The 11,776-nt window shown below is 50.7% G+C and overlaps 1 long non-coding RNA gene across 1 annotated transcript in view; it reads right to left on the minus strand.

Moving 5' to 3' along the window:
• LOC135977251 (uncharacterized) overlaps positions 1 to 11,558 on the minus strand; it is a 28,704-nt gene extending 17,146 nt beyond the window's left edge. The window contains exon 1 of the long non-coding RNA XR_010594645.1: positions 10,777 to 11,558. This is a non-coding gene — a long non-coding RNA (uncharacterized LOC135977251). The remainder of the gene's footprint in view (positions 1 to 10,776) is intronic.
• Positions 11,559 to 11,776: the final 218 nt, after the last annotated feature.

Here is an 11,776-nt window from a genome sequence, read left to right on the forward strand (position 1 = left end):
GTTAACCCCAGAGAATCCCTGTTAAATAGGCTCCGAAGGGCGTCCCACAGCTTCCTCATCTCTCTGATTAGAGCAGCTATCAGCCTGCGTCCAGCACTCTGGGCTGCTGACAAAAGGTTAAGGAGCACTTGGTAAACATTATGAATCCATAAGTACCTCTGGATTTCAGGCACAAACCCCTGGTGCTGTGGACTGGAATGGCCTGCTCTGCTGGGCTGGAGGAAGGGAGCTTTGTGCTTTCAAAGCTGTGAGCACAGAAAGAGAAATTCCACTCTGTTTGCTCGATGCTATAAGCAAGGTCTCCTCTGGAGTTACCACACATGTTTCGGCCTCCCCAGCGCTCTTCCCGTGGAGAATGAGCCCTGATCTCCCACCAGTGCCCATCGCTGGGCTTCCATGTGCGCCTGGACATTTCTAAGCCAAAGCTGGAGACATGTGGTGGGCACGTTGTGTTTGGGTTAACGTAGCGCAGCGATAATGAAAAACGAGAAAGGGGTGGGGTGGGACGGAGCAGCAGCATTTTAGAATTCTCATTGAATTCTTCTCATTCTCATATATTGTTATTAAATAAAAAAAAAGCGTTTATATTGGCCTGGATTCCTCCTGAAACTTTAATAAAAGGCAAATGACTGGTTTCCCTTCTCCCCTTTTTTCATTTATTTCTAATACAGACTTGCACTGGGGCCAGATCACAGATGCTTTTAACCTTTTAAATGGCCTCTGTGGAGAACCATGCCTGGGAATGTTTTGATCACTTTATAGTACCAAACTCTGCTGCCGTTGGAGAAGAAATCCATGGTGCAAACACCTGAGCCCTTTGATTCAATCCTGGTTACCTAGATAGTAAACATGGCACACAGACCCGGGCAACAATCCTGGCACCAGGGAGCTGCTGTTACATGCACTCCTGACCCAGGAGTAGCCCTTCCCCCCTCATCACACAGAGGAACCATCTCCCCGTTCTGCTATCTCCCGAGATAGCGGTGCAGGGACTGTCCTGAACGAACATGCAGCGGTAGTGGTGCAGAGGCAGCCAGCTCTCGCTCTGGAGGCACTGGCCAGCGTGGCACCAGCAGCAGGATGAGGTGTGGTACCTGCAGATGTCTGGAGCATTGGCAGTGCTGACGGCTGGCTGGGGGGAGCATTCTTCAGCCATGCTCAGAATGGCACAGCATGGTGGCAAGGCCCCACATTCCCCACACGAATCCAAATGGGTTTCTTCCTGCGTCAGCTGCACTGTCACTCCTTTGCTTCTGGGCATGGGCAGAGCCTTCATTCCTGGGTCTGGCACAGAGGCTGAGGCCTCCCACCTGCTCTCAGATTTACACATACTACCAATCTCAGCCTATAGGTGAGCAGGGCAGGGTGCCGGGGTGCCACGCTATGCCCATTCACCGACTTACTGCTGTGTTCCTTGCACAATATCCTTCAGCTGCCGCCCAGAGGCATTGGTGTGAATAGAGCTAGGCTGATTTACCAGCCTCATTAGCCTTTTGGAGCCTCCCGTGAACGCCCAGTAGAACAGAGCTGGTGATACTCCGGGCCGCGCAGAGGTGTGGGGAGGGTTTTTCCCCAGGAAGGAGGGGTAGCTCTCCAAAGGCACAGAGGGGAGTTGAGTGCCCAACCCCCATTGACTGTCACAGCCCTTTGTGCCTCTGAACATCCCCCCTGAAGTGTGTAAACTCCGCCAGAGCCTCAGGCACTGCAGAAGCAAATGCACGATATTAATCAGCCTCCCCACAGGGGCAAGACACCTGCTTTCTACACCTAGCCCTGGCACCTCTGCCTCGCGCTCATGTCAGCGACACAATGCTGGTGTTTTACTAGATTATTTTCAGATGGGAAACCTGATTTTCAAAGGTCCCGGGCTGGGCATCGTTGGCCAGTTATAAATGGGATTCTGGCCATGAGCGAAGGGCCCCCCACATGGTCGGTGTGTTCTCACACTAACTGGCGTCAGGAGCCTCCGGCCACTGCGCCAGGAGCTGCCTCCCTCCAGTAGGAGCTGTGCTCCCTTTGGCTGGGAGCATCGGGTGCTCAGTAACGGCTGCAGAGGGGACCCAGACGGGCGATGAAGCTCCCTGGTGAGTTATCTGCTGCCCTGATGTCTGTGCACCCAGGTGGGGACCCTGGAAGAGCTGCACAGGTGACCTCTGTGGAGGGAGTGATGTGGGGAGATCTTGCTGCAGGTGGCAGCTGAGCTCGGGCTGGGTCACTCTCCTCCTCTGCGTCGAATCTAGACCAGCCGTGTGGCCAGCCTGCTCCTCCTTGGGGCACACGGTGTGGCTCATTCCATCCTTCCTTCTGCTGCTCAAATGTCTCCCAGCATTTGAGGCGGGGGCTGGACTCGATGACCTTTCAAGGTCCCTTCCAGTTCTAGGAGATGGGATATCTCCATAAAAATTCCTGAAATGGCCTGCCGGGAATGAAATTCAGTGGCTCTGAACCAGCAGGGAGAGGGAGGGAGACACATGGTCACGCATACACAAACACATGTGTGCACATGCACACGGACACTAAGAAACGTCTCCTGCATAGTCAAACCAGCGCCCTAAAATTTACAGCTAATTCTTCCCTGCTTCCATCAAACTCTCAGGAGACACCAAAATATTTTCCCAGTCTCATTCAGGAGAGACCAACACTAGGGCAGAAGCATCTCCAGAGAAGGTTCCCCTTCTGTAAAGCTCATTGGATGTGTCTTTATTTATTCATTTTTCTTTCCACTAGACTCTCAAACCCAGCACCCATCCCAGGCCCCAAGTGCCCTTGATGCTCGTTTAAAATATATAGTTATGCAAAATAAGCTAGTGCTAGTTCTTGGATCCCACAGAGCCTTTATAGCCCCAGGGGACTGACCACCGCCAGGAAATGATCTCACTGAAACCACAGATGGGATTAATCTGAATCTGCTCGCACTGACCTTATCTTCTCTTGAAATGCCGGAGCCTTAAACACAAAATAGCTTAGGAAGCTATAGCATGTACCTGGCTAGAATTGCTTCCATCTGCAAGGGCTTATAAGAGAGCCCAGTGAAACCTGGGAGAGTGGCTGGCCCTGGAGCCTTCGGGTCTTATGGACACCACTTAACGTGTCCGGGGAAGAGCTGGCACCGCTCAGCTGGGTTTCTGATGGTGCAGAAGCACCGGAGCAGTCAGGGTATCTTGGGGGAGAAGGAGTGAGGGCAGGCCCCCATGCTGACTCTGCACTGGAAAGGATCTTGGGCCACCTTCTTCCACCTTGAGGTTCCTTAGGGGACAATTGCTGGAGCTCCCAGATCTGGAATGTGTCTCAGCGGGCTCCTTCCCCCCACTCCCACCCACTCACTCCTTGTGTTAGATTTATCTGACATGAAAAATGTAATGTAAGTGAGTCGATCCATTGAAAACCCCCATTCGCTGTAAATATCAGAACGGCTTTATCAGGAGAGATTGATTTGGTCCTCGGAAAAGACACCCCTGTGCAGGGTCTCTGTGTGTCTAGCTCCGTTTTTCTGCGGCTCTGTCAGTGTGGTGTCCTGGCATCTCTGTCGTATTCATGCTTCTGATTCACGCAGCTGACCCAGTAGCTGCCCCGCTGCCTGGAAGCAAATAAAAACCAGTTCCTATGTGCCAGGCCGTTGTGAAAGCCGTGACCTTTATGGGCACCACAGCCTTGCTGGCTTGCTCATGAGAGCAGGGATTAGTGCTCAGCCTCTCACGTGAGCTGGCACCAGGAGAGTCCTTCTGAGAGCAACGTGGGATGCTACTGAGCCAAAACATGGGCCATCTTTATCTGCTGACAATAGAGGGATGTAATCTATTGCTCTGAGAATGCTTAGAGCCTATAAAAACAGGGTCCTTCTGCCAATTTCTCCTGCAAAGTTTCAGCAGCTGCAGGTGCCTCCGCACCTGCTCCCCAGCCCCCATGGAGACAAAGCAGACAGCTCCAACACACTGCCGAAGAGCCTAGTCTATCCGCTTCTTGTCTCAGGTCAGCTCAGGCTCCCACAGACTGAATAGCTGGGAAGAGCATTGAGGATCTCAGAGCGACCGAAGGCCTGCTCCTGGACTAATGAGAGAGTTCATCGGGGGGGAGGGATAGCGCAGTGGTTTGAGCATTAGCCTGCTAAATGCAGGGTTGTACGTTCAATCCTTGAGGGGGCCATCTGGGGCAAAATCAGTACTTGGTCCTACTAGTGAAGGCAGGGGGCTGGACTTGATGACCTTTCAAGGTCCCTTCCAGTTCTAGGAGATAGGATATCTCCATTTATTATTATTATTATTACCCAGGCATAGCCACCCAGCACGTTGAAGGTTATTTGGAGGCCCCAGAAACAAGAGGCTGGAGGAGATTGAGTGCGAGGCCAGGAGTTCTGGTAAAAACCTCCCTGCCGCTGTGTAATGTGAGGACAGAAGGAACTAAGAACTGTGTCCTGTTAATGACTGTAAAACAGGCAAAGGTGCTGTTGCCTCCCTGGAGGACTCGCTAGGACTCCAGAATGCAGTCCTTCGACTTCCATCCGTGGTGCATGCTGATTGCCACACTTCTAAGAAGAGGATGAGAGGGAGAGGAGCAGTGGGGGTGCAATTACTCTGGAGACCTCTGTGCAGATATGGGACCATTCCAGCTGCTTGCATAGAATTAGGCCCCCATTCAGCAAGTGGGCCTGCAACCTGGGCATGTTTAGTCTAGAGAAGAGAAGGCTGGGGAGGAGGGACATGATCAGGGCCGGCTCCAGACACCAGAGAAGGAAGCAGGTGTTTGGGGCGGCCAATACAAAGGGGCGGCAGTCCGTCTGTTAGTGGGGCGGCACGTCCGGGTCTTCGGCGGGAATTCAGCAGCGGGTCCCTCAGTCCCTCTCTTCCTCTTTGAGCTGCTGCCGAAGTGCCGCCGAAGAATGGAGCGGCGCGATTGAGCTGCCGCCGAAGTGCTGCCAATCGGCTTTTTTTTTTTTTTTTTCGCCACTTGGAGTGGCAGAAAACCTGGAGCTGGCCCTGGACATGATAGCAGTCTTCAAATATATAAAAGGTTGTTCTAAAGAGGAGAGTGCTCAGTTGTTCTCCGTGTCCACAGAGGATAGAACAAGAAGTAATCAGTTTAGTTTGCAGCAAGGGAGATTTAGGTTAGACATTAGGAAAAACTTCCTAACTCTCAAGCTTGGTGAGCACTTCAACAGGTTACTGAAGGAGGTTGTGGAATCCCCCTCACTGGAGGCTTTTCAGACCAGATTAGACACACACCTGTCAGGGCTGGTCTAGGTTTACATGGTCCTGCCTCAGTGCAGGGGGAGGGACTAAATGTCCTCCTGAGCCCTCTTCCAGCCCTACGGTTCTACGATTCGAACGTTAATCACAGGAGAAATCCCATTGCTTTGGAAGGAATGATCCCTCCTTACTACGAACCTGAGACAGGCTAAAGCCCAATAACACATGGTTGAACTAGAGCGTAGCTTTTCAAAAGTGAATATTTTAGTGCACACGTCATGAAAATGGGACCAATATGGAATATGCAGGAGAATGCAAAAATGCTCCAAATTTGTGCCTTTCACTTTTTTTTGCTCGTTTTGCAGCCCTCTCTCTATAACACTCTTTTCTGAAATTGCCAGAGCAGAGTGTCATTTTTCAGCCACATGCTGAACGCTTCAGGGCTCCCCTAATAAAAACCTGGTCACCCTGGGCTGATGTACAGCAGTGTCACTCCACTGAGATCGGCAGAGCTCTGCCGTTTTACACCAGCGGAGGGTCTGGCTCGGAGTTCAGACTCTGCAGTTAGAAATGACAAGGCTAAGAAATAAGGGAAGCAACTGGACTCTGAATGGGTGTGAGGACGAGTCTGCTCCCTAAGTGCCCTATTCTTTTTAAGGTCTAATGCCCTTAAGCCCAGGCATGCAGCTGCATGCAGGCTCCTCAAGTGGGAATTCTGTTCTCCATCGCTGGAAAGTTAACAGCTTGATTTGCAAAAGGATAATGAAAAATGTTTTTCATTAACACGTCTGACACCCCCATTAAGGCATTATCGGTTGTACTCAAGTGTTAATGAGATTTCATTCTTTCACCATGGGAGATGAGACTGTAATTGGGGCATGTTTCATATTCATGGTTGGAACAGCTGAATTAATTGACTGAGATTAACCCTTCTGTATGGGGAAAGCAAATATTTTATGCCTGCTCATGTGGTGGTTTGAAGGAGAACTCAGTTCAGTTTTTGATGATTGTCAGATGGCTTGAATGCAGGTGAAAATGAGCAGTTAATTTCATGAACAGCACACAGCTTTAATTAGACCCCACCAATGTCAACACATCCTTGGAACTCTCCGAAGAGGCAGAGAGGGCTGAGTAGAACAGAGCTGTAAAGACACATTACAACATTCCAGCTTGTTCATTAATACTTAAAACTGCCATAGGAAATGTTGCATAGTAATTTTTAGTATGCACAATGCCCACATTAACCAATGAATGCAGAGTGGGGCTGAAAATAGCTTTTATAATACTCTAGATTCTCATGTAGGGTGAAATCCACCCCCAGCAGAAGTCTGTGCACCACTCAAGTCCTACTTAATCTCTGTAGAAAGGCCATGAGTCGTGTGTAGGTTCCCGCACACGTATGAATTTCACTCCTTTGGAACAAGAATTCTCATTTTTCTGTCCTTCCAGCTGGAATCCCGAGATGAGGGATGTGTGAATGCTATGAAGCGATCCCACTTAGAGGGAATGAGATTCATGGCCCTGTGCTTCAACTGCTGCTGAGAAATTACACCTTCCCATATGACAAACCCCATCTCAATGGCATTGTTAACTAATGTCCAGGAATAAACTGGGGAGCTTCCAAGCTGGAATGCAATTATGGAAAGAACTATTTCCTAGTGTAACAAGTGAGGAAGGGAAAATAAGGTAAGCAAATGTGTTATTTTCATAAGCCAATTTAATTGGTGACATCTGTGGTAAAAGCGCAGCTCTTTGCAAAGTGGAGTTTATTTTCTATCTCTGGATGAAGCAGTGATGTGGGTGTAGAGTCTTTGGAGAAGTCGCTTTGAGTCCTTTCCAAAGACACTTGTGAATGAAATGTGGAGCAGATTAAATATGTTAATGAGGTACTGATTTATCTCTTTCTCGCATGAGATCTTCTTCGGATGCCCCGAAATTACTGTATTATTTATAAGCTTCAAATCTTTAAAATTAGATGTGTGGTTTTTCAAACTAAACATCAAAACCTTAATGCAAACCACATTGTTTCAATAAGAAATCATATTAAAAAAAATCAAATGCAAAATGTTTCTGCATTTGGCTCAAACCCACATCTCATGTGGTTCACATCCGCGCTGGATCCATTTTGCAAGATCAGGTCCTCTTTGCAATGACTTGCAACAGTGAACTCACAATAAACAGACCTGGTTTCATTAAAAAAATACTGCCTTGCTCTTGAAAAGTATCGTTTCCACATACACACCCCGGACATCTCTTGGGGAAATAGTGGAGACTCATCCCATCAGAGCCCCCAGGGAATTTCTGATCAGAGGAAGGGAAGTAGTTGGCTTGTTAAAGTCCAAAAATGCAAAATATACTATGCCAGCATCTGCATGTAGAGTGCTGCTGGAGTCTGTGCTTTCCAGGTGCTATTTATCTGTCACAGTGCACAACTGTGTGTGTGCAGGTGCGCGGCGGGGGGAGGGTGGGATAGGGGATAGATTGTACAATAAACAATTTCTTCTTGTAAATTCCAAAGAGTCACTTAAAAATTGCTCTAGCTCCCTCTCCAACATCCTGTGCTCACTTCCGGATAAAGTACCAAACCGCACTGACAGCCAGATCCTAGGCCCTGGGCGTGGCCAGCTCACTCGCTACATTTCACGGCCATGGCTGGTTTCCCAGAGCTGAGACACTCCTGGATGATTGACATTGCTGTGGGAATCTGCTGGGTGGCAGAATAATTCACAGGGTGGCTGGCCCTGGCTGTCTGCGCCATCTGACAAGGGATTGAGAGGAATCCGCAAACTGGGGCTTCATGTCATTTCCATTTCATTCAAAGGAGGAGGAACTGGCCAGAACAACACAGCCAACTCCTTATCTCATCTCTTTAAAGGGACAACGTCAGAGGCCACAGGCTGCTCTCCCCTGCAGGGTGAGGAGAGGAGACAGAAGGGTCTAAGCTAACATGCAGGAAGGCGGAAGCCAATGGATGAGGACACGGATGCTCCTGTCCTCGGTAGGCGTCCCCAAATCTGCGTGGATCTTGGGCCCTCTGTGGGAATAGGGGTCCACCAAATGCCCTACCCGTTGCATGCAGTGGGGGGCAATCCATCCTTATGGGATATCCCTAGGACCGCACATGGGCCGTAGGGACATCAACGACCACTCTGGGGACTGACAAAACAAGCTGTGTAGCAGGGGTGGCAAAGGAGAAGCAGAATCTGCTGAGGCAGGGGGCTGGTATACCCAGTGAGCGCCAGTCCCTGCCCCTAACAGCAGACAGACGAAGGGGTTGCAGGGGAAAGAGAGATTTGGGGGCTGGGGGCGAAGTGACTTGACCAAGGTCACACAGCAGGTGCATGGCAGAGATGAAGTTAGAGCCCTGCTCCCCTGTTGGCCAGGCTGGTACTTTTCCAGCACACCACACTGCCCCTTCCCTGGGTCACTAAGGACCGCTGAGATTGTGAACATTCATTCAGATCTTAGCAACCAGGGGTTGTGTTTATTTTTCATTTCAATTGGTTCTGAGCAGTTGCTACCACTTAGCAAATAACGACTAATAATAATCTTGTTGATCTTTAACACAGTTTGGCTGACGTTGCATCGCTTTCACCTTGGACAATTAATACAGCCTGGTCCATTTCACATTCACTGCCAGTCTCTTTCCCCCTCCAGTTCTCAGGCACATCATGACCTGGCAGTGTCTGGGATACAGGCACTGCCAGGAAAGGAGGAAATCCAAACCAAACCTGTTTTCACAGAATTAAAATCAATTCACTATAACATTTCTATTAATATTAAGTGTTTTAAAATGTTTCCTTTCCCCAAAACCTAAACTCTAAGCCAAACCTTCCAGACAGGACAAGTTCATTATCAACCTCAGACTCACGTTACGTGTCTCTTCTGCGTCTCCTGGAGGGGCTGGTAGAAAAGCAGCTGTCTAACCAGGTTTTTGACACATGCTGAACATCCCTCCATAATGGCCTCCACTGATCATTTTTCCACCTGTTTTCTCTGGTCCCTACGTCATCCCTCTGGATGATGGTTAATCGGCTCCAACCGGGCAGAGATTCTGTGCATTCAGGCTGCCTGTATTTAGATTTAGTGTCCCCAATCTCTCTCCCAGTCTCCCTATAACTTAGAAGAGAACATCAGACAAAACTTTGGAATTCCAATCAAAACTCAGGATGGGGACAAAGGCCAGTCCAAGCAGGCAGGGGGACAGCGCCTGACTGCCAGGTGCTGGCAAGCTCAATGGCTGAGGGTGTTGTTCTCTGGGAAAATCATATCTATTTGCAGGTCTCTTGCCTGCAGGTTGTCTGTAGGATCAGAACCTTGTCTGAGCTGATTCCCCTGGGACTGAGTCAGGGTGCCCCTAGCCACTACTGCAAATCCTTTCAGCTGCCAGCTTCGGAGAATCGCCAAATGTTGCCAAAGCTTTGCACATTGCGTGCGGTGAAAGCCACTCGGGAACAGGAGTGAGCTGTGCCCAGCACCCTGTGTCCCCACATGCCTCAGAGCCTCAGGACTGGACTCATTTCCAGGCCCACTGGGGTCTGTGACGAGGAAGAGGACCCTAACTGTGGAGCTGGGCCCCCTGGATCCGTACACAGAGGGGCTCTTGTCACCCGGAGGCACAGGGCCAAGGGGGTGTCATGCTTCTGTAGCACCCTCCCCTTCTCTCTAAACCCCAGGGAGCTCCCTCTGTGGGCCCAGCACTCAGCAGGTCTGGGACCAGCCAAGTGGGGGAGGGACACGAACCATCCTCCGGCATCTGCTGCCTCAAGCGGATTTCCTTTTTCACAGCCCAGCTTCCATCTTTCTGGAAGGCCCCTGGGCAGCTGCTGACTGGAGAAGCCCTGGAAGGCTACTAGGGACCTTGAGCAAGATGGCGGGGAGCTGAACCTTGTACGGAGCCCAGGCCCTGGCCTGCGGTAGATCGCCATGGTCCAGGTTGGAGGGCCAGGACCCAGCTGAACTGGGGAGGAGCCGTGGGAGGGAAGCCTGCAGGGCCCGCTGGGGATCAGCTTAGTGGAAAACAGAGTAAGACAGCAGGCTTGCCCAGCTGCAGTGCCGAGCTGGGCCCGGGCAGCTCTCGGACATAGCCAGGTCTCCAAAGCCACCCCTGAAGCTGGGTCTCCAGTGCAACAGGGTGTCACTGCCCGTCACGGCCCCACTTCACCAACAGCACTTGGCAGGAGCTCCAAAGTCCCCCTGTCCCTGGGCCATTCTGAGAGAGTGCAGTGGCCCCTATAGAATGGGGCCTTTCAGGCTGAATTCAGCCCATGGGGAAGTAGCCCAATAACTCCAGGGCAGTTCTCATATCAGGGGTGTAGCTGTGTCTACACTGTTACTGAGAGAGCTGGGAAACAGAAGGGGCCAGGTAGGAGCAGCAGCAGCAGCCAACCCTGATTAGCCACGTCTCCCCTCCTGCTCCGCGCCAACCCGCCTGCCTTTCTCTGCGGCCACGCCCAGTGATGCTCACGGGTTGGCTGTGGTGTGCAGACAGCAGCATCACCTCTCTTGGTTTCCTGTTCTTTAACCTGTCGGGTTGAAATTGCGACCATAAAACAAACGAAATCTGCCCGGGAAAGACAAACAACCGACCTACCTGCTGAAACTTTAATGGGAGACACCTCAGGGCTTCTTCCTCCAACCACCAGCTGTGAGAGGGCTAATGGACTCTGAAATCTCTACCCTTAATTCTCCTCTCAGGTCCTGTCAAGTCACCTCCCTCTCCTAAAGCAAAAAGGAAACGTAAAAATGGCTCGAAGGGAACTCTCTTTGGCTGGGGGTAAGGAGAGAACCAGGCTGCCAGTGGCTGTGCGCAGTATATCCTCTGCTCTATTTGCTTAATGTCCAGGAGTTAGCAATTCCTGCCAGCTTTCCCCAAAGCCAGACTGAAGCTGTGCCTCTGGGATGTGGAAACAACTCCATTCTCCTGAGGGCCTTTGTGCCTTGTGTGCTGCATTTTCTGAGTCTGCGAAGCCCCAAACAGCATGTGACAGAGCAACAGGAATCTCTGATCCAGCTGTACCAGGATATTCAGCTTCTGGGCTCTTTGTGCGACTTCCCTCGAGCCAGGAAAGTAGCTGCTTTCTCGTTCACCTGCATGGCCAGTGTCCCAGTGTCCCATGTTGTCAGTGAAATGCAAACCAAATTTCAGAAGGAAAATGCTGCCAGTGGCCCTTGGCAGAGTCACATTAGCTGAAGCTGCTCGGTTACTGTGCTTCCAACAGTGAGAGAATTAAGAAAGAGAAGGGAAACGAGAGAGACGCTTCTAAGGCAGAGAGCAAGAACAAAATATATCTTTCTTCTGGATCTCCAAAGACTTGTGTGTTCTGAGCACAGCTGACATCTGCTCCTAGACCTGGGTCCTCTCTAGCCAGCTGTATGGCCCCCAGCCCTGCATCGCGTGAAACTCCCACAACACGGATGAGTTTATTCCCACACACCTCCTGAGAGGCAGGGCAGTGCTATGATCCCCATTTTACCAAGGGGGAAACTGAGGCACAGCTAGTCAGTGGTTTGTCCAAGGCCCTGCAGGGAGCCAGACTCCCCCTTGCCCTGGCCCTTGTGGAGCCATTTACACAGTGCAAGGTGAGTGCAGA

This window comes from Chrysemys picta, chromosome 23 (genome assembly GCF_011386835.1).
Source record: "Chrysemys picta bellii isolate R12L10 chromosome 23, ASM1138683v2, whole genome shotgun sequence".
Lineage (NCBI taxonomy): Eukaryota > Metazoa > Chordata > Testudines > Emydidae > Chrysemys > Chrysemys picta.